This window comes from Eupeodes corollae, chromosome 2 (genome assembly GCF_945859685.1).
Source record: "Eupeodes corollae chromosome 2, idEupCoro1.1, whole genome shotgun sequence".
Taxonomy (NCBI): Eukaryota; Metazoa; Arthropoda; class Insecta; order Diptera; family Syrphidae; genus Eupeodes; species Eupeodes corollae.
The window spans coordinates 123,385,733-123,409,150 of record NC_079148.1 but is presented as its reverse complement, the minus strand read 5'-3'; the positions used below and the strand labels follow the sequence as shown (position 1 = coordinate 123,409,150).

The 23,418-nt window shown below is 31.8% G+C and overlaps 1 protein-coding gene across 9 annotated transcripts in view; it reads right to left on the bottom strand.

The window, feature by feature from the left end:
- Positions 1-23,418, bottom strand: part of LOC129947949 (serine-rich adhesin for platelets) — a 206,508-nt gene that overhangs the window by 119,577 nt on the left and 63,513 nt on the right. The window contains exon 2 of one of the 9 annotated variants that reach the window (XM_056058730.1): positions 4,188-4,384. The exons of 7 other annotated variants lie outside the window; for them this stretch is intronic. The gene's annotated coding sequence lies outside the window, so the exon portion shown is untranslated. The remainder of the gene's footprint in view (positions 1-4,187; positions 4,385-23,418) is intronic. One more of the 9 variants, XM_056058731.1, reaches the window with a different exon arrangement.

Below are 23,418 nucleotides of genomic sequence, written 5' to 3'. Positions count from 1 at the left end.
TTAACACTATGTGATATTGACTGGTCTGAGAAACATTTCTTCCATGTTGCGGATATTGCATTTTAAGATAAGACTCAGCTTTTCTTTAAGGTGCGTTTCCATATTAAGATTGCTAGTTAAGGTAAATCCTAGAGGCTTTAACAATCTCGATTGGTTCTCCATCAGTGTCATTTCTCATTCCTTGCTGTTCTACCAAAACCATTCCGGAATATCATTGCATTGGATTTTTATTTTATATGTGTTTTATTTAAGTTTACTTTTGAAATACTAAAATGGATAGTTAAAAGGCTTACAAAAATTTAAAAACTAATAAAAAAATAAAAGTTTGATAATTGTTCAAACTTAAAAGTTAAAAAACATAACGTAAGCACCAACACAGTCATGGTTACAACTTCTATTAGATTTTTTAAAGAAAAAATATTAATTGAATTCTTATATAAATTTTACTAAATGCTAAAAACAATAGCTTCCATAAAATGTATTAAGTTTGAATTCAATACCTTATTTTTTCGATATTTTTCATTTTCACCAATTTTTAAATGAATTTTTGGAGAAATAAGCTTTGAATTATATTTTTTAAAATGTTCAATTCATAATCAAAAAACGTCCTTGTTAAATAATATGTAAAATAAATGAATAAAGTAAATTAATTGTTAGAATTGTATTTATTAATAACTTTAAACTAACACAACTTTAAATTTTTTTTTAAATAGTGACCCGTTTAGTCTTTTATAACCATGTGATAAAATATTAAATATTAGTCTTAAGTCAATCAATCCTTTTACAAATCCCATCGTATCGAAATCTTTTACGAATCCCGATAAACCGTTTCACAAATTCAATTCATAATGCAAAATCTAATGAGGTTTTCCAAAACGACATATGTACGTTCGGTAGGAGTTTTTTCGGCATTTGTAAAAGTTTTCGATTGCGATGGAATTCCTGATATTGCTGAATATCTCTTTTTTTCTCAAATTTTGTTTTACAGAAATTATTATTACAAGTTTTGAGAAGAATTTTTATTAATAAACTATATTTATTTTTTTTCTTACGACAAAGAAATTAAAAAGAGGCTGGGATGTGATCCACATTAATAACTTCCCATTCCCATCTCTTCTGTCAATTTGTTTTCCTTCAAAGATGTGTAAGATTTCGTGTTTTGTTAAAAAATTTGAAATTAATAAAAATAATTTGCGTACTATAAAACAGTTTGATTTCAAAATCACCAATTTTCACCAATGCTAGTAGCATTTGCGTACTATTTTTGTAGATTTTAATTTTTACGAATTTTGTAGACAATATTTTAAATTTTTGAAAAGATATTAGAGTACAAAGTAAATTTTTACTCTGTTTTAGTGTTGTTTTTTCTAGGTTTTATTTTTTGTTGTCGATTCGATTTTTCCCAAAATTTTATTGAATGTTGACAACAATATTTTTTAAATGATTGATTTAGTTTGGATTCAATATCTTAAGTTTTTGAAAAGATAATTGAAAATCATTTTTAAATAACTCTTAGTAATGATTTTCTAAGGTTTTTATTTTTTGTAAGAAAACTGGATATTCAATTTTTCTCAAAATTTGATCATGTATCAAAAACGTTTTTCTTCGTTGCATAAAATTATTTTGGAGATAAAATCATTTTTGATTCGAAATATATTCGAGGTCTTAATTATTTTTTTTCAGTTTTTTTTTTGGTTTACAAAAACCCCTTACTTGAAGTTTAATTCAAGTGGCTAGGGTGATTGGTTCTTGAGATATTTGGGGTTAACTAAATTTTGTACCTTTTTTTTAAATTGCTATGGTAAAAACCACCCACTCAATTTTTTTAGAGTCTTTTCTGCATCTTTTTGCATTATTATCTGTGTAACAACATTTATTTAAAGTAGAGATATACTGGTTTTTGAGCTATGGACGAAGAAAAAAACGACATGAACGTATGGACGTACAGACGTACAAGCGCAAGAACGTACGTACACACGCACGCACAGGCACCACTCATAAAATCTTTTATTTAGACTCTAAAGACCTTAAAACGTCGAAGAATGACAAAAATTTCACTTCGATAAATCGGACCGATAACAATTACTTCCTATGGGAAGTTAAAAATAAGGACTTTAATTCATGTATTTTTGTTCACAGCAAAACCAAAAAATTTTAAGTATTAGAGTTGTGATTTTTCACGGCTATGTCCAGTGCTGGACGTATCGAAAACTAGAATCTTTTAAACTCAAACGGTATATCGGTTGGAATTATCGAGATAATCGTAATGAGAACTTCTCCATATTCGAATTTTTCTTTACGAATCATCACATTGTCAAGTAGTTCATCGATTTATTTACCGCAAAACGAGGGAGCACATTCTGGTCTATTCTCTAGAAAACTTCAATGCTCTACATTACTCGCAAATAATGTCCACTAGCCCAATGTTAACGCTTTGATTTAAGCAGTTATTAGTGCTGCAATGGTTCCGAAAAGCTGCTTAAAGCAAATTTATCCTCTCTTCTTGTGCCTCGAAAGTTATATAATTGTAGGTTTCTGTTCTCATTGCTAACCGTTCTACTTCACGGGCTGTGCCTCACTTTGATTTAGTGAATAAGAAGCACGAATTCGAGCCATACTAACGCTGGCTCTTTTACGGGCAGTTTCTCGTTCTTCTTTTATTCACAATATTTTGTATCCTTCTTATATTTTGGCTTTATCAGAAAAGATTCGATCTTCTTGGTCATGGCATTGCTTACGATAGTTTAAAGAGAATACAAATTACTAATTATTACTGACTATTGATTCCTGATAGTAAACGATCAAAAGACTTGACCGTCAACCCGGAGATCTCTATTAAACCCTTTATCGAAAGGATAGGTAGATCCTGGTTGATGCGTTGATCGAATTATCAACGGTAGCGAAAAAACAACGAGGACTTCGAATGGCTTTCGAATAAAGACCAAAGCGAAATAAAACGACTAGATTTGTTAAAGAAAAAAGACAGCGATTTCCCCTAAGGGTTGTACGATAAGAGTCCAAAAGATTTTATTTCGTTAGAAGGTATTTATACGAAAATGTATATAATTTCTAAAGAGAGATTACGTTACATTGTCAGTTAAACTTTTAAGGCGAATTTATAAATATAAAAAAGATGGCGATTGGTATAATGTGAGTGCCAGATTTGAATTAAAAAAGTAAATTTTGACAGTTACAGAATTTGAATTTAAATCTAAGATATTTTTGAGAATTATTCACAACATTTAAAATTAAAAGTTTATGATGATTTTATTTTCTGCTTCAACACACAGATTTTAAGGCTAATACATTTTCAATTTTTTACTATGGTTTATTCGATTATGACACTTTTTGTCACATAACGCGAGGAAGCGATTGAACTTAAATCAAAGTGTCCGATATCTGTCTCCTGGTTCTGAGTTACCCTACAGATTTTCAGCCAAATCGGTGCAGTCATTCTTGAGTTATAAATAGTTGAACTAACTCAATAGCGTTATTATTAGTACGAGAGTTATTCGTGTTTGACGAAAAAATGTATTCCTAGTAATGTCAACATTTTCAATTTGAAAAATCGAACCAACTGCACAATATTTCAGAAGCTAATAATGAACTAGATGTTTCGAAAAATTTGTTTAAATTATAAAAACGTGCGTATACATCTTACTGTACTGCCACCAGTTTTTACGTTCTTGAAGAGACCACGGTCAATTATGCATTTTTCTACTGATTATAAGGTAAGTCTATTTGGTTTTGAGCAAGTTATACTTTCTAATAAAAAGTTACATTAAATAATTGCTTGAGTAACAGGCAACTAAGTAACACTGCATCTTTTATATTTTCTTTTCATATTATTTTTGTTTTAGTAATTAAACTTAAATGAATAGATATTTTTGTTTTGTAAATTTTTGACCAACATTTTACTTATTCCAAAGAGTTTCTTATGGCTACGAATGCTCTAGGATAATATGGTTAATATCATGGGTACGTGATTTATGGCAATCCACGTAATGAATATAATTTGTTTTTAGATATATGTATGTACCGTCTTTTAGTACTTACAAGAAGTTATCAATTTTCAATTAAAATCCAACACCATACAAAACGAAGAACAAAAAATAAAGAAAAAAAGAAATCAAGTAAACTTGGTGAAACTCTCCATGCCAGATCGATTTCTTGTCAATTTTACTCACCTCTCATTCAAAAGTTTCAACTAAACTTTTTGGCTTGCAAAAAAGTTTTTCCTTTCTGGTTGCACGCACTATATACAATGTATACAAGCCCAAAGATAAAGTAAGATGTTTTTACCTTTACCACTGCCTCCGCTCTGCGTTGTCACCCCTACAGTACCCGTACACCACCGCGCAGGCCGCCAAAACACCCAACGAATCTAAACGTTAAATTGACAAAGAAAAATGATAAAACGTTATATCGTCAAAAAGCCGGAAGAACTTCTAGCGAAAGATGACACGATGATGATAATATCTAAGTTTTCTTTTCTTTTTTATTTGTGTGTGTGTTGTCTCAGATAGTTTTCATTCTTATTATTTGCCATAATGATATGAAAACCTTCAGCGAAGAAAAGCAACTCTGCTGACTACTACAACTATGATGATGATCATGATGATAATAAATAAAAATAAAACTATAATGAGAGAATAAGCAAGAATGCACAAGAAGAAAAAGACGACGACGAAGACGAATAAAAAAAAATAGAAAGCGAAAGAAATCACCATCATCAATTTTTTTCTTAGTTTTTCATTCTAACGTGAGTACCACATCAGGCGAGGAGTAGCATCTAAAGTGTCCCAAAGCATAACCCCCAACCCAACCCTTAACAGGTCTTATATCGTTGGGGATGGCAAGATACGAAGGGTTTGTTGTTGGTTTGGTTAAATCAAGTATAGAAATGAAACTGCAAAAGTGACTTTAAAGTTTCTTTTCTATTATTTCTTATACCTATGTACTTTTATATTATATACGGAAAGTGTTAGTTTGTCTCGCTGTCACTGTGTGAAAGTCGAAGATGTGAAAACTTCAAGGCAACACTTTGGTTTTTTCTACACTACAAAAAGAAGTTAGTATTAAGGGAACAAAAAAACATTTCAGTGTCCCCGAATGGGAGTGTATTTTCAGGACATTGTTTTAGCGAACACCACGACGTTGGTGCGGACGCGGAGTAGCATCTATCTATAAAGGTTTCTCTAAAACAGTGGCAAACAACAACTTGTAGTTAATAAATCTGTTTTTTTGTTTTCTTTTCACAATTTGAGAAGATTTTAAGAGTTTTTTTTGCGTAACTTTAACAAACTCAAATTTTAGCAACGTTTGTAAGAAATAGGACTTACTTCAAATAATTTTGTATGTGTGTTTGATTATTTGACATTTTCTGCGAATTTGTAAGAACTTAAAAATGTTTTGTAAAAATGTAATGAAAAGAAAACTCTATTTTTGAAAAATTGACGACGAACCATTTGCTCAGAAATTTTCAGTCTTTTTTTAATTTTCAGTTTTTGTTGCCATATTTAAATTTATTTATCGTTACCGTCTAGCCTACCTTTTTTTTAAAAAGTTGTGTTTAAGGTCTTACGCTTTAACTTGAGTTACATGTCAATATTTTAAAATCGTAAAAAAGAATACGAGTACATGCTATTTACATTTAAAATGCAATGTACATAAACCCCTAATTAACTTTTATTAAATGCGTTTTTTGTTTCCTTAAAATAAAACCTTAAGAAATTAGGGCCGAGTTTCAGCAGTTTGTCTTACACTTAAACAAGCTTAAATAAAGCCAAATTGGTTTTACTTCGCTTGGTTTTCAAAAAATCTAAAAGAAACTATACAAATACTCCTATCTCGCACCTACCCAAGATCCCATAATGCTCCCAACCTGAAGAGTTGGCAACGGATCTACTTACATAAGAGTCTGTTTAAGTGTTTATATACTCAGATTAAAAATAAGTTAGTTTTAATTTTCAAAATAATTTGACCTTATTTCACTTTGTCAAAGTGCAATATGAACAAAGTTTTAAGATTTATGAAATTTGATCTTATTTGGCTTCGCTTTATTTCAGGGCACCGATATTTCTATATTTCTACAATAATATTTTTGAAGACCATCAAATTATTTGTCTACTTTAATTCAACAAGTCGTAGAAAATCGTGAAAAAATTGTATTTTTGATATTTCGGAAAAAAAAAAATGTGTATGTTGTATGGCGAACGACTATTAAATTCAATATGACTTTACAAAATTTCAGCTGCTTTAACTGATTTCCAGGGTTTGTATTTCCATGTGAAAAATGATTCGATGTCTTCTAATAATTATTTACAACTTTTCTTTAAGAAATTTTCGCTAGCCGTGCTGCGTTCTCTAACTGGTATTGTGACTATACATATCTGGTTATGGCAAAGAAACTGACCATTCGCTTAGAAGTACTTTGGGCCCGAAAAACTTTTGTTGTATTTTATATATTTTCAAACATTCTCACAGTTGATTGCTGTTAAATATCACACCTGTTGGTCTAAATCCATCATTTTTATATTTTATCACCTGTTTCGAAATATGTATATAGTTTTTATTAAATATCTTTACTAATACATATGACAATCTCACATTAACAGGTTTTTCAACTGATTTTTGGCCTTCTTGATATTCACAAAATTGAATTCGTTACACTAAACATAGGACGGGGTCTTAACACCAAACATGGATTTGACTCCTGAATGCTTTCTTTTCTTGACAATCCACTTCGAAATTTGGAAAAAACTACTTCTCGAAAATGAACTCTTATGAATAATATTTATTTGTGAAGAAAAACCAAACAAGTTGTTTAAGAAATAAATCACTGCTAAATCCGAAACAATTAGCGATTTTTAATTTTCAAATCCTGCTGAAGAAACATTTTAAATTCCACATTTAAGCAAAAATAAAAGTTATTGTTAGCTTATAAAAAGAACATTTCTGGAGGGTCATGAATGTCAGGGCTATTAATCTATAGAAACAAGCTTATTCTGAAGATTCCCTCATATATTGGGTAGGGGTACTTCTTGAGGCCTTAAGCAGACTTAAGAGAAATTCTAAAATATTTTGAAAAAAACTAAATTAAATTTCTAAAAAATGGTTAAAAATATGTCGATAACAACAAACTTCTTCATCTAGCTCGTTCCTTAGCTAGATGTCTCCAGTTTTAGAGTGCAAGTTGGGTGAGGTTACTTGTGCGCGTTACCTGATCCGCAGTCTTCCTCTACTGAGCTGTCCTTTGGGTGAGAATTTGAAGACATTACGGGCAAGAGCATTGATTTCCATGCGCCCTATGTGATCAGCTATCTTAGTCGTTGGACTTTTACTCTTCTGGCTAAGTCTACGTCGCCTTACTGCTAGTCGTTCCATCTTCTACTCAACTCCCCTTCTATGCATATGGGACCGTAAGTCACACGAAGAACTTTTCGCTTTTGTTTTAGAGCATGGTTCTGCACCGTATAGCGGGACAGGTCTTATATAGGGACACTTTGGTTCACTGAGACAGGGCTTTTGCTACTCAATTGCTTTCTTAGCCCAAAGAAAGAGCAGTGGTTAGCAAGAGTTATTAATAGTTTGATCTCAGAGCTGGTGTTGTTTTCTGCGTTTATAGCGAAGCATAAGTAGACGAAGTCCCTACTTACTTCAAAGTTACGTCTGTTGATGGTGATGTTTTGACTGAAACGTCAGTGTTGTAAGTCCTTTCTTGTCTTGTTTTGCCCACATTAACCATTAAACTAATTTTTGCCGCCTCTACGTCAAAACTTACAAAAGCCCCATTGATATCACAACGAGTTCTTCCGATTGTGTCAATGTCATTAGACTTTTGACATTTGAATGATAGTGCCTCTAGTGTTGACGTGTGAGCTCTGCGCTATTCTTTCAATTACGAAGTTAAAAACATCGCATGACAGCGCATCACCTTGTCTAAAGCCTGTTTTGACATTAAAAGGTTCTGTCAAGTTTTTTCTTACCTTAATGGATAAGCGCTAATTCTTCAAGGTCATCCTACGCAAAGGGAGGAGTTTGGCAGGGATGCCAAACCTGCAGCTCGTCCCCTTAGATTCTGTCATAAGCGACTTTGACATCGATGAAAAGATGGTGGATGTCGATTTGTTGTTCTTGGGTTTTTTTGAGGCTCTGTCATAATGTGAATATTTAATCAACTATGGACTTTGCTGGTCTAAAACCACACTGATAAAGACCTATCAGGTTGTTGACTATATGTGCTATAGACGTTCCCATATAATGGCATAGAAGATTTTTAAAGCGATGTTAAGTAGACTGATACCTTTTCTGTTGGTGCAGTTTAGAGGGTCTCCTTTTTTCAGAATCGGTCAAAACAATACTTAGGTTCCATTAATCTGGCATGCTTTCTTCTGACCATAGCTTACAGATCAGTGGGTGCATCCTCCTAACTAATTTATTTCAGCTGCTTTGAAGAGCTCGGAATTTAAGCCATCTGCTCCGGCGGCTTTGTTTGACTTCAGCGTGGATATGGCAATCTTTACTTCGTCTAAGTCGGGAGGACGGGATTGTTGGCTTTCATCGACTATATGTTGAATCCTGCCTGACAGCGGAATTTGGTTCGTTGTCGCCGTTATACAGTCTGACGAAATGGTGCTTCCATATCCTCACCATTGACAGCGGTTCCACTATGATGTTTACACTTTCGTCTTAGCAGCATGAATGTTTTTAAGGAAAAGAAAAATATTGATCCCGAAAAGTTAGTATTTTTTTAAATTTTCAAATTTTTCAATTTCAAATAATTATAAAAAATTAAGTTTTGGTTTTAATTTAAGCTTATAATACTTTATATTCAAAATTTTAACATTTCAACAAAAGAACATGTATTTTTGTAGAACTGCGGTTAAAAAAAGAAGAAACAAAAGTTTTACAGTACAACTTTTATAATAATATAATCAAAATTTTAAAAACCAAACCATATAGTAGGGGAGCCAAGCTTTTATTCCTAATTCTTGATGCAGTAATCTTAAATTTTTGAACTACTTTACTTATTTATGAAAAAATCTGCCTTAGCTTATAAATGCAATTCCGTCTTTTTTAATTTTCTTTATTAGTATAGAACTTCAAATTCAAAAAGATTTGATTTCTCCTAAAATGAAACATTCTAAAATTTTCTGCATCCCTGTGTAAATTCACATTTAAAAAAAACCTATAACATCCGAATTTCAAATTTTCCAATTTACATTATGAACATTGAATTATCATTAATATTTGCTTCCATATCATGTTATGATTTCCATACACGAATTGATATTAAAACATTTATGAAAATTTTCAAAATCACTTCACATCAGGAAAATTCAATTTTATTTACCAATTTCATTTAGAACAAATTTCATATCCTCATCTAGATACTGTCATTGTCTCTCTTCTATGTTTTATAGTTCGAAAATGTTTAAATCATTTCAAAATTGAAGTTTACCTATACAAGAAGAGGATTATTACTTTTACATGAAGTAAACAAAATTCAAGTTGTCAGGTACTAGTATTTCGTATATGTGATGATGATGTGTATTTTAGGGTGCAAGGACACTGATATTTCATAAAACAATTCCAATTATTTTTCGGACTCAAACTCGATGTGATCCAACTAACCACCATCAAAATAGGTTTATAAGTAGAATATGAGTATTGAGTAGTAGACCGGACAAAACGAGAAGATATGGATTTGTAACCCGGTGGGGATACAAATACATATATTGTATACTATTGTAGGGATGGATAACAAAGGATATATTTTTGCTCAAGTGATTTATCTTCATAATTGACAGGTTGCAAATAGAAATGACATCTTCTATACTTCTTCAATTACAAATTAAGCTGAATCACGTACAACTACATTATACATAGGCACATTTTCACATGTCCAAAAATACAAGCATCAGTAAAAAGAAAGGAAGAGACACATATGGGAGAGCGGGTAATTGTTCTTCAATAGTTCTGCAGCAACAGAATTGCAAACTTAATCCTTCCCATTTTTGATAAGATCCACAAGAAACAAAAAAGACTATACGTATGAATATTAGTATATACAGTATTGTGCATCATAATATTGTAGGACTGCTTTATAAAACAAATTAAGGACATTTTTCTTTTAGAAAACAGAAATATGGATGAAATAGAATAACTGTTATATATTTCCTTTCAAACCAGTTTCACAAACTTCAGATACTAATTCTCTAGCGTTGACGTGATCAAAACATAAAAGCTTACAGTCACTTTTCATAACAAATTTCAGCCTCACATAAAGTATAGATCAAATGGTTGCTTTTATAGCATAAATATTTATTTGTTGCACAGCACTGTAAGCAAACCTACTCATCATATCCAATGCACGTAAATGCTGGTCGTGCGGCAAATTAATCAAAAATATTCATATCAGTTGTGATATGACAGAGCTACATCCTCCTGTTGCCCGCACCCATTAAAATTCGAATGAATTTCGATGACCTGCATCAGCCTTGATTTCCTCACACCCGCATTTAACTGCATATAAACTATGCAAACCCACACACAGCCATCTATACAAATTCCATCAGGCTATTGTATCAATCATTTTGAATTCAAAACAATTAGGCTAATATTGGAATTAAACTTGAATCCCTTTTCGGGTATTCTGTGATTGTTTGCCAGGACGTACTCGACTCTCATATACCGTATTTTCGTTCTACTTCATCACTCTACTCTAGGTCTCACAGTTTCATCTTCAGCGTCTGTCCAGTAAGCTATAGGTAAGAAGGACATCCCATCATCAGCAAACCAAACCAAACCCCAAACCAAACCAAACCACCCTTAGAGCGATCACAGAATTCATGCAATGCAATAAATTAATGTCATATAATCTGTCAGGATTTGCTGCAAAAGGACGTCGAAGACTGTCCGAGTATAGTTGTTGCCCCCAAAACGATTACGGATATCAAATCAAGTATAAAATGAGATTTTCAAAGCTTCGTGTGCTGTTTTATTAATGCTGAATGTCACCGATTTAGATGCTACTATGCTCTGATGTACATATAGTTTAGGGTATATGTGGGAAGGGATCTTTTCAGACCAGATTCCTAAGACTCAGGCTCACTTTACGTTTACCTACATACAACGATTACGAGGATGTTTTCCTCGTCCTGGATTATTTCCATCATACACATAAAATGTGGGCACATTTTCATAATATCATCCATCTACATCTACAGTCATCTCAAAACCCTACATATCTATAAATACCATCTTAATCTACATCTCTTCAAATTTATACACAAATCCAAAGTACAAAATGATGTGATAGTTTGGTTGTGTTTTATTATCTTAACAATCTAATCTCGCTTTCTATCCCTCACTCTCCATCTCTGAAGAAATCTCACTCTTGATGATTTTGAAGGGGGGAAAATTCGAATCCTTGATGTGCTAAAGCTCAAAGAAGTGCTTTCTTCTTATTCTCATCATAATTCCACTATATGTACTGTACATATGTACCCAAGTCCTTCTTATATGGGGTTTAATTGTATAAGGATCTCAGGTTTAAAAAGAACTTTGATGGATGAACCAGAGCAGCAAAGGATGGCTTTATGGATAAATTGAATTTGATATGGTACTTGGGGTTATTAAGAAAACTAATTGTATTAAAGTCAAGATCTTTTATAAAATAATAATTTGTAACCTATGCACAGATTGATTTTTAAATTTTAATTTTATTTTATCTGTTGTGATGATACTTTTGCTGTTAAAATTTATTAAAAATTAATTTGTTTTCGTAAATTAGATTTGTGGTAAGGTTTGATACCATCAAATAAACAATTATTTTAAGACCTTATTTGAAAAATTTATTTTTAAATAACTAACATTTTTGTAGAGTTTTAAATATATCTAAATCAATTTTAATTATTTTTTTTTGAAAAAACTTCATAACGTACATATTTTTATATAGATTGTGTAATAATTTTAATGTGATGAAGAAGTATTCGATGTATGTATAATAATAATTTTGGTATACCTTCAAAAGGATTAGTTTTTTTTTAAATTCATTTACAAATTATATTTCTCTAAACGATTGGCTTTTAGTTCTAAGAAGTTTTATTTATTGTTGTTATTTACTTACTACACCAAGAAACTATTTATTATAATATTGCATTTATATAAAAATGTTGAAGTCGAGATTTTAAAAATCTATCATGACGTTACGATGGTAGAGAAGTCGATAAAAGTAGGCCCGGCGATTCCATCCGTTTATGTAGTTGTCTATCTGTCATCGTCTTTCAAACTTAGAAATAAATACTTAACCAGATTTACGTTAGGCGTTTTATACAAATTTTGTGGTCAAAAACAAAACATTCAAACATTATCAAAAACGGCCCGATAGATTTGTATGAAATTCTGTTTAATTTTCGTTTGGTTTGGCTTGACACTGATAACTTCCCATCCCGTCTGTCTATTTGTCTTGCTTAAAAGTTTGTAGTTTTTCTTAAAAATTTTAAAATTACCAACAATATTTTTCATATAAAGAAGTAGTAATTTTAGTAGCATTTCGTAATTTTTTAAAAGTTTATATTAATTTGAGAGATATCAAGAACCGAACATCAATTTTTACCAATTTTAAGAACTATTTCTTTTAGATTTTATTTTTTAAGGAAAAAACGAACGATTTTATAAAAAAAAACTACGAAATATCGAAAACATTATTTTCTGTGAAATAAAAATAGTTATAAGACAATATTTTTAATTTTTGAAAAACTATTTGTGTCGGAAGTAAATTTTTCAAAAGTTTTAATATTGTTTTATTGTTATTAGATTTTTCCCAAACTTTTACATAAAGATAAAAGTTGTTTAATACCAATATCTCAGAGTTATGAAAAGATATTTGAGTCGAAAATCAATTTTTACCAACTTTTGTTAATTTTTTTGCTGTCAACTGTCAATTCGATTTTTCTCAAAATTTATCCGAATGTTGAAAACAATATTTCTTATAAGCTTAAATTAATTGGAAGCCATAATCTTTCATCTTTAATTTTTGAAAATTCAATTTTTACGAACTTTAATTCGATTTTTCTCAAAATTTTACCAGAGGTTAAAAAACTTATTTTTTATTTCACAAATTTTTTTTGGAGATAACATCATTTTGTATTCGTAAAATTTTTGAGGTGACAAATATTTTTTTAACGTTTTTTTGTTTTATAAAAAAAACTGTTGATTGAATTTTTGTCAAAAAATACATTTGTTTGGTTTCACGTTACAATGTATTATATAAAATTAATTCAGGTCTTTAGCGTTTTAGGTTCGTGATATTTTTATTGTTAACCAAAATGTTCACATTTTTTTTTAAACTGCTATGGTTAACCATCTACGCAATTTTTTGAGAGTCCTTTCTGCATCTTTCTGTATAACAATATTTATTTGAAGTCGATATCTCTACTGGTTCTTGAGCTATGGACGACGAAAAAACTTTCCGAACATACGAATGTCAAACACGCGCAAGCACAGACGTCTCTGTAAAAATCCCTTATTGCGACTCAAGTTACCTTGAAACGTCATGAAATGTCAAAATTTTCAATTCGACAAATCGGATCGATTACAATAACTTCCTTTGGAATGTTAAAAATATGCTTTTATTACTCTAGAATCCTTATTTTGTTTTTAAGTAAATTTAATTTTGAAAATCCCTTTTTTTTAAGTCGATATCTTAGAAACGGATCTAAATTTTATATGGAAATTTAAAATTAACGCGTATATTTATAAGAAAACTGGAAAACAAATTATTTAAAAAAAAAACCTCAGGTGAATTTCGAAAGAAAATACTATGTTAAGGTGTTTTTAAGAAACCTTTTCTTATCTTTCTAAAAATCCTGAATATCGTTGATGTAGTAAAATTTTCATCTTTTGAAGCTAACCATGAATCAAGTTATTTTTTAATCTTTATAAATTAATAGAACAAAATCTACAGAATACCCCGGCCCCGTGAAGACATTGGATTTAGACTTTTTCATGCAGGCTTTAAAGGTTTATGTAAGGTGAAGTTGGATATTATAATGTTGCAGCTTGAGTTAATTGTTTCGGGTTTCGTATAATAAATGGATGATTCATTACCATAACATAACTTCACTTCAATTCATAATTTATCCAACTTATCTGATCTCCAAGTTATGCAACCGTTTTGAAATGGCTTAGCTGGTAATTCTTAATGGTAAAAAAAGCTCTTCAAATAAAATATAAAGTCAACACTTGCCGCATATGATGCTTATGCGCCATATCTCTGGCATATTTTAAATAACGTAATTTGCATTTCAACTTTAGTTTTAAAATTATTTATATACAGGGTCCGGCGAAAAGATAATTCCGGCAAAAGGATTTACCATATTTTAAAAGGCAATGACAAATAAATAAACAATCTAACAGAAAAATTGTATTGTTTTTTTTTTTTTAATTAAATACAATGCCATTTTACATTAAGTAAAATAATTACTTAGTTTTAAACATTACCATTATCTATAAATAACTTTAGATACAAACGTCTAAAAATACGGGAGGTTTTTTTGACAGACCCTGTATAATATAAATAATATAACATAATTGTGCAGAAAGGTATGGTCTAACTTTTTAATTTGGACGACTCATTACATATGAAAGCATTCCAACATGCCAACAGTTTTCAAAATATTCCATAGTCAAGAGATAACATACAATAGTTTAGAGGGTTTTTTGGTGCATTTCACGTAGAAATGTAAGAACTTGTTTTGAACGTAGATTTTTTTTTTAACTTTTCTACACACTTTTTTTTGTTTCCATTTCTAATAATATGAAGAACTCTACAAAAAATTGAAAAACTCAGAAAATGAGAGAGAATCTGATATGAGGAATTGTCGTGCTTTTTTCGAATTCAATTTTCGTTAGTCTATAATAATTACTATCGTTATCAGTCTGCTTACTCGTAGATGCCAGAAAATATTTTGATCTCAAAGGAGTCAACAAAACTTAGAAATTGTTAAAAGAAAAATGTTTGGTCCTTGAGTTTAAGGAAATAGGAGTATTCAACTACATAATTTCACTAAAAATTAAATCAAACAAATTAAGGCGAACAAATAAGTTGGGAAGAAACTTTTGTTTCACAAATTACACGTTTCAGAATCCTTCAAATCTCAAGAGATTCGCAGTCTGTACATTAATAGATATGAAGAGTTCATTATGTTTTTCAATTAGGCATTAGTTTAACAAAAGGTCACTTTTGCTGTTTTTGGGACATTTATATTATTGAAATTCTAGTTTAAATCTCAGTTCTAGAGCTTAGAAAGCAAATTCACATCAAAAAATAGAACTATTCAATTTTTTAAGATCAAGTTTTTGTATTAAAAAAAAATCAGTTTTAAAAGAAATAAAATAAACCAAAAAGTCTGTTTTAAAATATATATTAAATATAAAGATTCAAAAATTTAAATGAAATTTTATTTCTCAAAAAATTACCTTATTTTTTTTTTGGAAAATCAATAGTGTTTTTTTAATGACTTATGAAGTTTTTAAATTTTGGTATGCAGTTGTTTAGTAAAGTATCGAGTTTTGTAAAAATAAAAATAAAAAAATAATAATGATAATGACATTTTTAAGAAAACTTAAAAACAAATAACGGTTTAATAAAGGGTACTCTTCTGGATCAATACCGAAAGATGTTTTTCTTGTAGAAAGCAGCCAAATTAAGAAACAAATTTGGAAAATTTTAAAGAAACATTTAACCCAAACATTTGTTTGGGAACTGTCATGCTTGATTAAGAGCCCGAGTTCGAATTTTTTTAAGAATGCAATACTTGCCATATATAGTTCCCATATGCGTCAAAAAATAAGACGTAGTTGAAGGCGAGTTTAAGGGCAACTTAATATCAAATTTACGATCTTTTATTCAAGGATTCTTTTTAACAATCTGCAAATTTGCTTTTTTTATTAGAAACATATTTTATGAAAATAATTTAAAGCATTACCAAAGTTTTTCCAAATTATAATTGAGTGAAAGAAAAATGTTAGTTATTTTTGACTAAAAACAACTGGAGAATGGCAAAATTAGTCTTCATTCCCAAAGAAGGGAAACCCTCACACGTTAACCCTAAAGATCTAAGACCAATCAGCCTATCATCCTTCCTTCTTAAAACCTTGGAAAGATTGATTGAAATTTATATCAGACATAATTTAAAACTATGTCTCATTTCCACAGCTCAACATGCTTACTCTAAGGGAAAATCAGTAGAATCAGCACTTCACTCACTGGTACGTACTATTGAACATTCCCTCGAATACAAAGAATATAACCTGGTAGCGTTCCTAGATATTGAAGGAGCTTTCAACAACGTCAGTTACCAGGCGATCACAACAGCAATGGATAAGCTGAAATTAGAGAAGTCACTCATAGATCTTATAAGTCTCATGCTCAAAAGCAGGACAATAATTTCTAACATGAGAAGTTTTACTACCACCAGATCGGTGAATCGAGGCACTCCCCAAGGTGGAGTCCTTTCGCCTCTTTTATGGAACATGGTAGTAAACGACTTACTTACAGCATTGGAAACAAAGGGTTTCAAGGTGATTGCCTACGCTGACGACGTTGCGATATCCGTATCTGGAAAGCACCCCCAAGTTCTCTCGGAACTCCTACAAAATGCCCTAAACAGGCTAACTAAATGGGCTAAGCAATGTGGATTGGACGTCAACCCACAAAAAACAGAATTAATACTCTTCTCGAGAAGATATAAAATTCCTCAGATTAGCCCACCCAAGATTCAAGGAATACCATTAAGCTTTTCCGACCAAGCTAAATATTTGGGCCTCATTTTAGACAAAAAACTAAATTGGAAGGCAAATATTGATGAAAGAGTCAAAAAGGCTACTGTAGCGCTTTTTACTTGTAAAAAGGCCATAGGATCAAAATGGGGTTTCTCCCCAAAAATAACCCACTGGCTATACACTTCAGTAATCAGGCCGATACTCATTTATGGAGCCGTCGTATGGTGGACCGCACTGGACAAGATGGTAAATCTAAATAAACTCATTAAAGTCCAGCGGTCAGCAGGTATGTGCATCACAGGAGCACTTCGCACAACACCAACCGCAGCACTGGAAGTGCTTTAAAACCTAACACCACTTGACATCTTCTCTAAAAAGGTGGCTGCCAACTCATGTGTAAGGCTTAGAGCCACCTCTCAATGGACCAGCAACAATACTGGACATACAGCTATTCTAAACAACTTCAGATCTATCCCAGATCGCTTAGACTATACCACCCCAAAAATGGTATTTGGTAAAAGATTCTATGTGTCCATCCCTTCAAGATCCTCCTGGGAAGAAGAGGGACCCCTGGAAGACGATGCGGTACACTTCTATACTGACGGTTCAAAGACCGATCACGGAGTTGGAAGTGGTATCTTTTCAGAACAACTGAATCTCAGTCTATCCTATAGACTTCCCAATCAATGTAGTGTGTTCCAGGCAGACGTAATGGCGATTAAAGAAGCACTATCCTGGCTCAAAGAAAACGTTATATCTTGTAAGGATATACAAATCTTCTCAGACAGCCAAGCTGCTCTTAAATCTCTCGCGTCTGTCTCCAAAAACTCTCGAACAGTCCACGATTGTCAATCATCTCTGAATGAGATGACGGAACAGTTAAATATTCACCTCATTTGGGTGCCGGGCCACAGGGCATTCCGGGAAATTGCAAAGCCGATGAGCTCGCCAAAAACGGAACACTTCTGCCTTATGTTAGATAAAAACATAACATAGGAACACTTGCTACATGCAAATATCTTCTAAAGCAATATTCTCTAGAAACAACAAATGCTAGATGGTCACAAAGTACCACCTGCCTAGCAACCAAGCAAATATGGCCAAGTATTGACTTAAAACGGTCAAAAAGCTTGATATCACTGAGCAGACAAAGTATAAGCTCTACAATTGGAGTAATAACGGGACACTGCCTCATAGGAAGACATGCTCTGAGGCTAGGGGTCTACACAAATGACTTCTGTAGAAGCTGCATGGACGAGGAGGAAGAGGAAACAGTCCAACACCTTCTGTGGACATGTCCAGCACTCTCCATTAGAAGGAATTACTTTGTCGGTAATCCCTTCTTCGATAATACCAGTGAACTGGCAACGATTGACACAAAACGTCTCTATAACTTTATTAAAAGTACAAAATGGTTTGTTTGAATTCATTACTCTCCCATGAGTAACCTCATTAGTGGTATCACAATGGACCCTTGAGGTCTACGTGTGTCAATGACATCTGGACAGCCACTCCAACCTAACCTAACCTAACCTTGACTAAAAACCACTTTGTGATAAATGTCGTTCAATTACTATCCAATCTTTAGATGAAGTCTTTAATTATACAATTTAACTGTTTTATGTCGTGGTAGTACCTACTTTTAGCAAACAAAGTTTAAGGAAGAAAAATACAACTTTTTTTTTCATATATAAAAAAATAAATAATTAAAAATATAATGGGAGTCATATTAATTAACGTATTACGATAGTTTTGAATTCAAGAAAGTTCTCAAGAAAACAAAAATAAATTACTTTGGGGTCGTGGATCGGCCATTGGTCTTAAGGCCTGTGCTTCATCATCATGCAAGCTCAGTCCAGCTGGTTATTGAAGATCATGGACGATATTTGGTTTGAACAAAATGCGGCTTTTATTAAATAAGAAGATTTCAAGTCTGTTAAAATTTGGAAACGACTTTGTTTGTGCAGATAATCCGCGAACTCAAGACGCATTAAAATACCAAAATTATTTCTTAAATTTCATCAAATATGTATGAAGTGTGTGTTTTATTAAGCTTTTCTTTCTAAGCGAAAAAAATAATGATGTGTTCGATGCCGAAACAAAATAAAGAATCTGCCAAATGCTTTTATGTCATTTTTCATATGTCAAAATAGCTCAGTACTTGCTGCTTGAACTGTCTATTAATAAAAAGTATGAACTTGGTTATACTTATATTTTGAAGCAATAAATTTCAGAGTTGGTAACAAATGGAATGGTGCACCATTCATGAATATACATACACACATTAAGTTTATCAATTTTCTAATAAATAAACCCTAAATTAATTACTTAGTAATATCGGTTCCGGTCATTTGAGATCACTGATTCTGACTTAAAGTATGATAGAATATATTTTATATACTCGTAAGTTTGCCGCAATAATGACAATGCTATCCAAAAAGTAAGCACTTAATTCATTGCCAAAATAGAAGCATAAGATTCATATAGGCATGTCGATATCTTATTTACCAATCATTGTTTAATTTTTGAATTCCTTAAATGCGTATACCATCATACAAACATACATTTGGTTTAAATGATTGCCTGCTTCCTTCAACAACACAATGACATCATTGACTATAGCGACAACGATGGAGACGATGGAAACGACAACGTTGAATAACCGGAAAAAAGGACTTTTACCGTACTTTTGATTAATGACAACTTTCCAAAGTGGCAAATCCATTCACTTTCACTTGAAAAGTTGTGATAACTCTTATGGTCCGGTTCACATCAGGCAGAAACAGAGACCGAGTTGTATTATGCGGGTCGGTATAGTGGAAAAACTCTCAGTAATCGAAAAGAAAACTAAAATCAATTTCTGACCGGGTTCTGGGATATCCCACAGACTTCTCGTACTTTGTTATAGCTGTTGCCATCGTCACCATCATCATCATCATCCACCAACAACATTGAAAGACTCGGAATTCCAAAGTTCTATCGGGTGTTTCTTTTTTTTTTTGTTCACGCACCGGTTTTGAGTTGTGAGTGAGTGAAATCCCAGATTATCCATGAAATCCTTTTTCCCCTAGCATCCGAGGAAAAAAAAACCAACCTTCTGTTTTTATATGTTCGATGATGATGATGACGATGCTGGTGTTGGCCGAAAGTTCCCTATACGATTTATACTTTATGGCACAAGGATTAGAGTATAGAGTGACGAAAGTTTTAGTTTCCACATTCATATCTATACCTACAGACAAAGTTGTATAGATAGAAAAGGAAAAGTGGGGTAATTGCGAATTCTAATCAAAAATTCCACCTCGGCAGATCGAGACCATCATCGTCGTCGTAGGACCAAAGGACCACAGTGATATTCTATAAAGAGTGGATTCCGGATACTGAACTAAACTCCATTGCCATCAGTGAGTCTCCACACTTGACATTCGAGAGATTCCGGGCAATAATCGTTTCATTAACATGCTCCATGTCAATGTTTCACGTGAATGCGGAACAACCATAGATATCGGTATATATATCGGTCATAGACGTAGTATGCATTTAGGCAGCAAAAAGGACCGTCACTATAAGGATTCCAAAAGTATAGCAGAGAGTATGGAGACTAGAGTCTTACACGATGAATAATCACTTTGTTTGCAAAAGTTGAAGAGAACTTTTCATGGGATAGGAATACACATTTACACACACACACATACACATAAAAATAAATAGATATGTATGATGATAGTATATTTGTGGAAAAAAGGATATAGGTAGGTATGGGGTTAAGTTGAGTTTGCAAATACGGACATGTTTGTGTAAAATTGAAATTTATTGTTAAAATTTTAGTTATGTGAGGATAAAATTTTAGATCCTTTTCAATGATTTATAGAGGGTGCGCCATGCCTCTCCAGGGCTGCGGCACACTCGTATAGGGAGGACAAGTAAAGGAGGTCACTGAGGATAGTATCTGTATATATATAAATATATTTGTTTTTCTGTTTTTATTATGTGTTTTATGACTGTTTTGAACTGGTTTTTCATTTTTAGTGCATTTTGATGATATCTAAATATACTGCATCACTCTGAGGAAGTCCGCTTTTCAGTAAATAATCCTACTTATATTTAGGCAGTGTATAAAAGTAAACGAGCAATAGTTTATAATATAATCTTATCTATGTATATGCATTTTATGAAAGGTTCAAAAAGCTTATTTTCCGGTAAAACTTCAGTAAGTATAGCAATGAAGCATGTGTGTTTGCATTTAGCCAAGCCAACGAAGAAATTTGACACTAAAAGGAACACAAATTTGTATCAAAAAACAATATTCAAATTATAGATAAGATATGATAGTTTGTATTTTTGTTCATTGGACTTTCAAGAAGATGGGTTAGTTTCTAAAAGACTTGGTAGAGACACACGTGTTTTCAAAAATAATAGAAACAATTGTCTTCATCATTTTCGATAAACAATATTTTTTTAACAAGTCTTTTGTCGTTAGTCTATATTTTAATCGTACCTAATAATGCCCTCAAATGAAAGAATTGTTTTGTGAAAACAACTTTTTTTTGCACTTAATGGTGAAAATTGTAGGGCCGATGATGATTTCACCTGGAAAAAATAATAGAAACAAGCTATTTTACTTGTTACTAGAACTTAAGGGTCAGTTTTTAATTTATGCTAATAGGCTTTTTGAGTTTGTTTATAAGTTTTTCAAATATTTTGTTTTCGATGCTTACCAAATTTTTTAAAAGTCATCTATAATTTTAATAAGTATGGGTAGTGAATTACATTGTACTCATTTTGAACGCTAAGTAACGAAAAAACTAAGACAAGTTGGGAAACTGATAGTTGAAACACACAAAAAAGCACACTGATAACTTAATATCCCGTCTGTCCATTCGTCTTGCTTAAAAGTTGTTAATTTTTCGTGTTGTGTTAAAAAAAACTGCCAATTAGATTTTTCTCAAAATTTTACTGAATGTTGACAACAATATTTTTTAAGAGATAAAAGCAGTTTAAGGCTAATATCTCAAAGTTTTAAAAAGATATTTTTGTTTAGGTTTTTATTGTGTGTAAATAATCTGTTGATTCGATTTTTTTTCAAAATTTTATCAAATGTTGAAAACTATATTTCTTATAAACTATAAATAATTGGAAGTCATTATCTCAAATTTTGAAAAGATATTTGTGTCGAAAATCAAGTTTTACCAACTTTTATTAAATTTTCTTTTAAGTTTTTATTTTTTGTAAGAAAAACTGTCAATTTGATTTTTCTCAAAATTTTACCAGATGTTAAAAACGTTATTTTTCATTGGACAAAATTGTTTTGGAGATAAAATCATTTTTTAATCGTAAAATTTAGGAAGTGAAAAATTTGTTTGATTTAAAAAAAAAACGTTGATTGGATTTTTTTACAAGAATATACTGGTATCACGTTACAAATATAAAAAAAAATTAATTCAAGTCTCTAGCGTCATTGGTTCGTGAGATATTTAGGGTTAACCAAAATGTTCACCTTAAAAACGTCACGAACGTATGGACGTACGAACACACGCACACACGCACAGGCATCCCTCTAAAAATCTTTTATTTCGACTCTTTGGACCTTGAAACGTCGAGAAATGTCAAAATTTTCAATTCGACAAATCGGACCCATTACAATAACTTTCTAAAGCGCCAGTTTTTAACCTAGAAAACCATTATACAAAGACTTTCCTTTCGAAAACAAACACTTACACCCGTCTTATTGGAATAACGTTTTGTGTACGGATAAAACGAATATCAATTTGTCTACTTCTGATGGAAAAATGTAAGTTAGAAGGAAAAATAATAAGAAGTTTAATTCAAAACACAAAAAGAAGACAGTGAATCACGGTGGTGGGAATATAATGATTTGAGGGTACTTTTAAAAATTTGGTGTAGGTCCCATATTTTGGATCAAAGATAAGATGTGTGATGTGGATTATGTCTGCATCTTAAATTCAGTTATGCTACCGTTAACTGAAGGGGAGGTGCCGAAGCATACCTCCAAATTGGCGAACAAATACTTACAACAAAACAAAATCAATGTTCCGCAATGGTTACACAATTCCTCCGCCTTAGAAAAGTTCTGGGTTACGACGAATAAATAAAGCTCTCTAACATGGTCTAACTTTTTTGGAATTTTTTTGAAGTGCGGAAATTTGTTTATATAATTTTTGTGAACTATCTCTTTTAAAATTCTTCTTTTTTTTTAAATTTGCATTATGTTAATGTGGTGTCGAAATGTGTACACTAAAAATAACTTCTCGTACGGATTTTTTATACTCGGTCTGATTTGTCGAATTGAATATTTTGACATTATATCATATAAGAACTATATGGCAAGTTTTGCACTCGTGCAAAATTTCTAACTCGAGATTATAATCAAACATGATATTACGATGGTAGAGAAGTCAAAAAAGGTTGGTGCCGCGATTCCGTCTGGTCTGTTTTCTCTGTCTGTCCACGCTCCTACAGCCTAAGCCATGGGTCGATTGAGTTCAAACTTGGAGGTTAAGGTTTTGAGCAGATTCGCGTTAGGCGTTTTTCATGTTTTTTAAGATCAAAATAAACAGTGGCCCCCTTAAGAAAAATTTTGTTGGCCAAAAAACGAAAATTCGAATA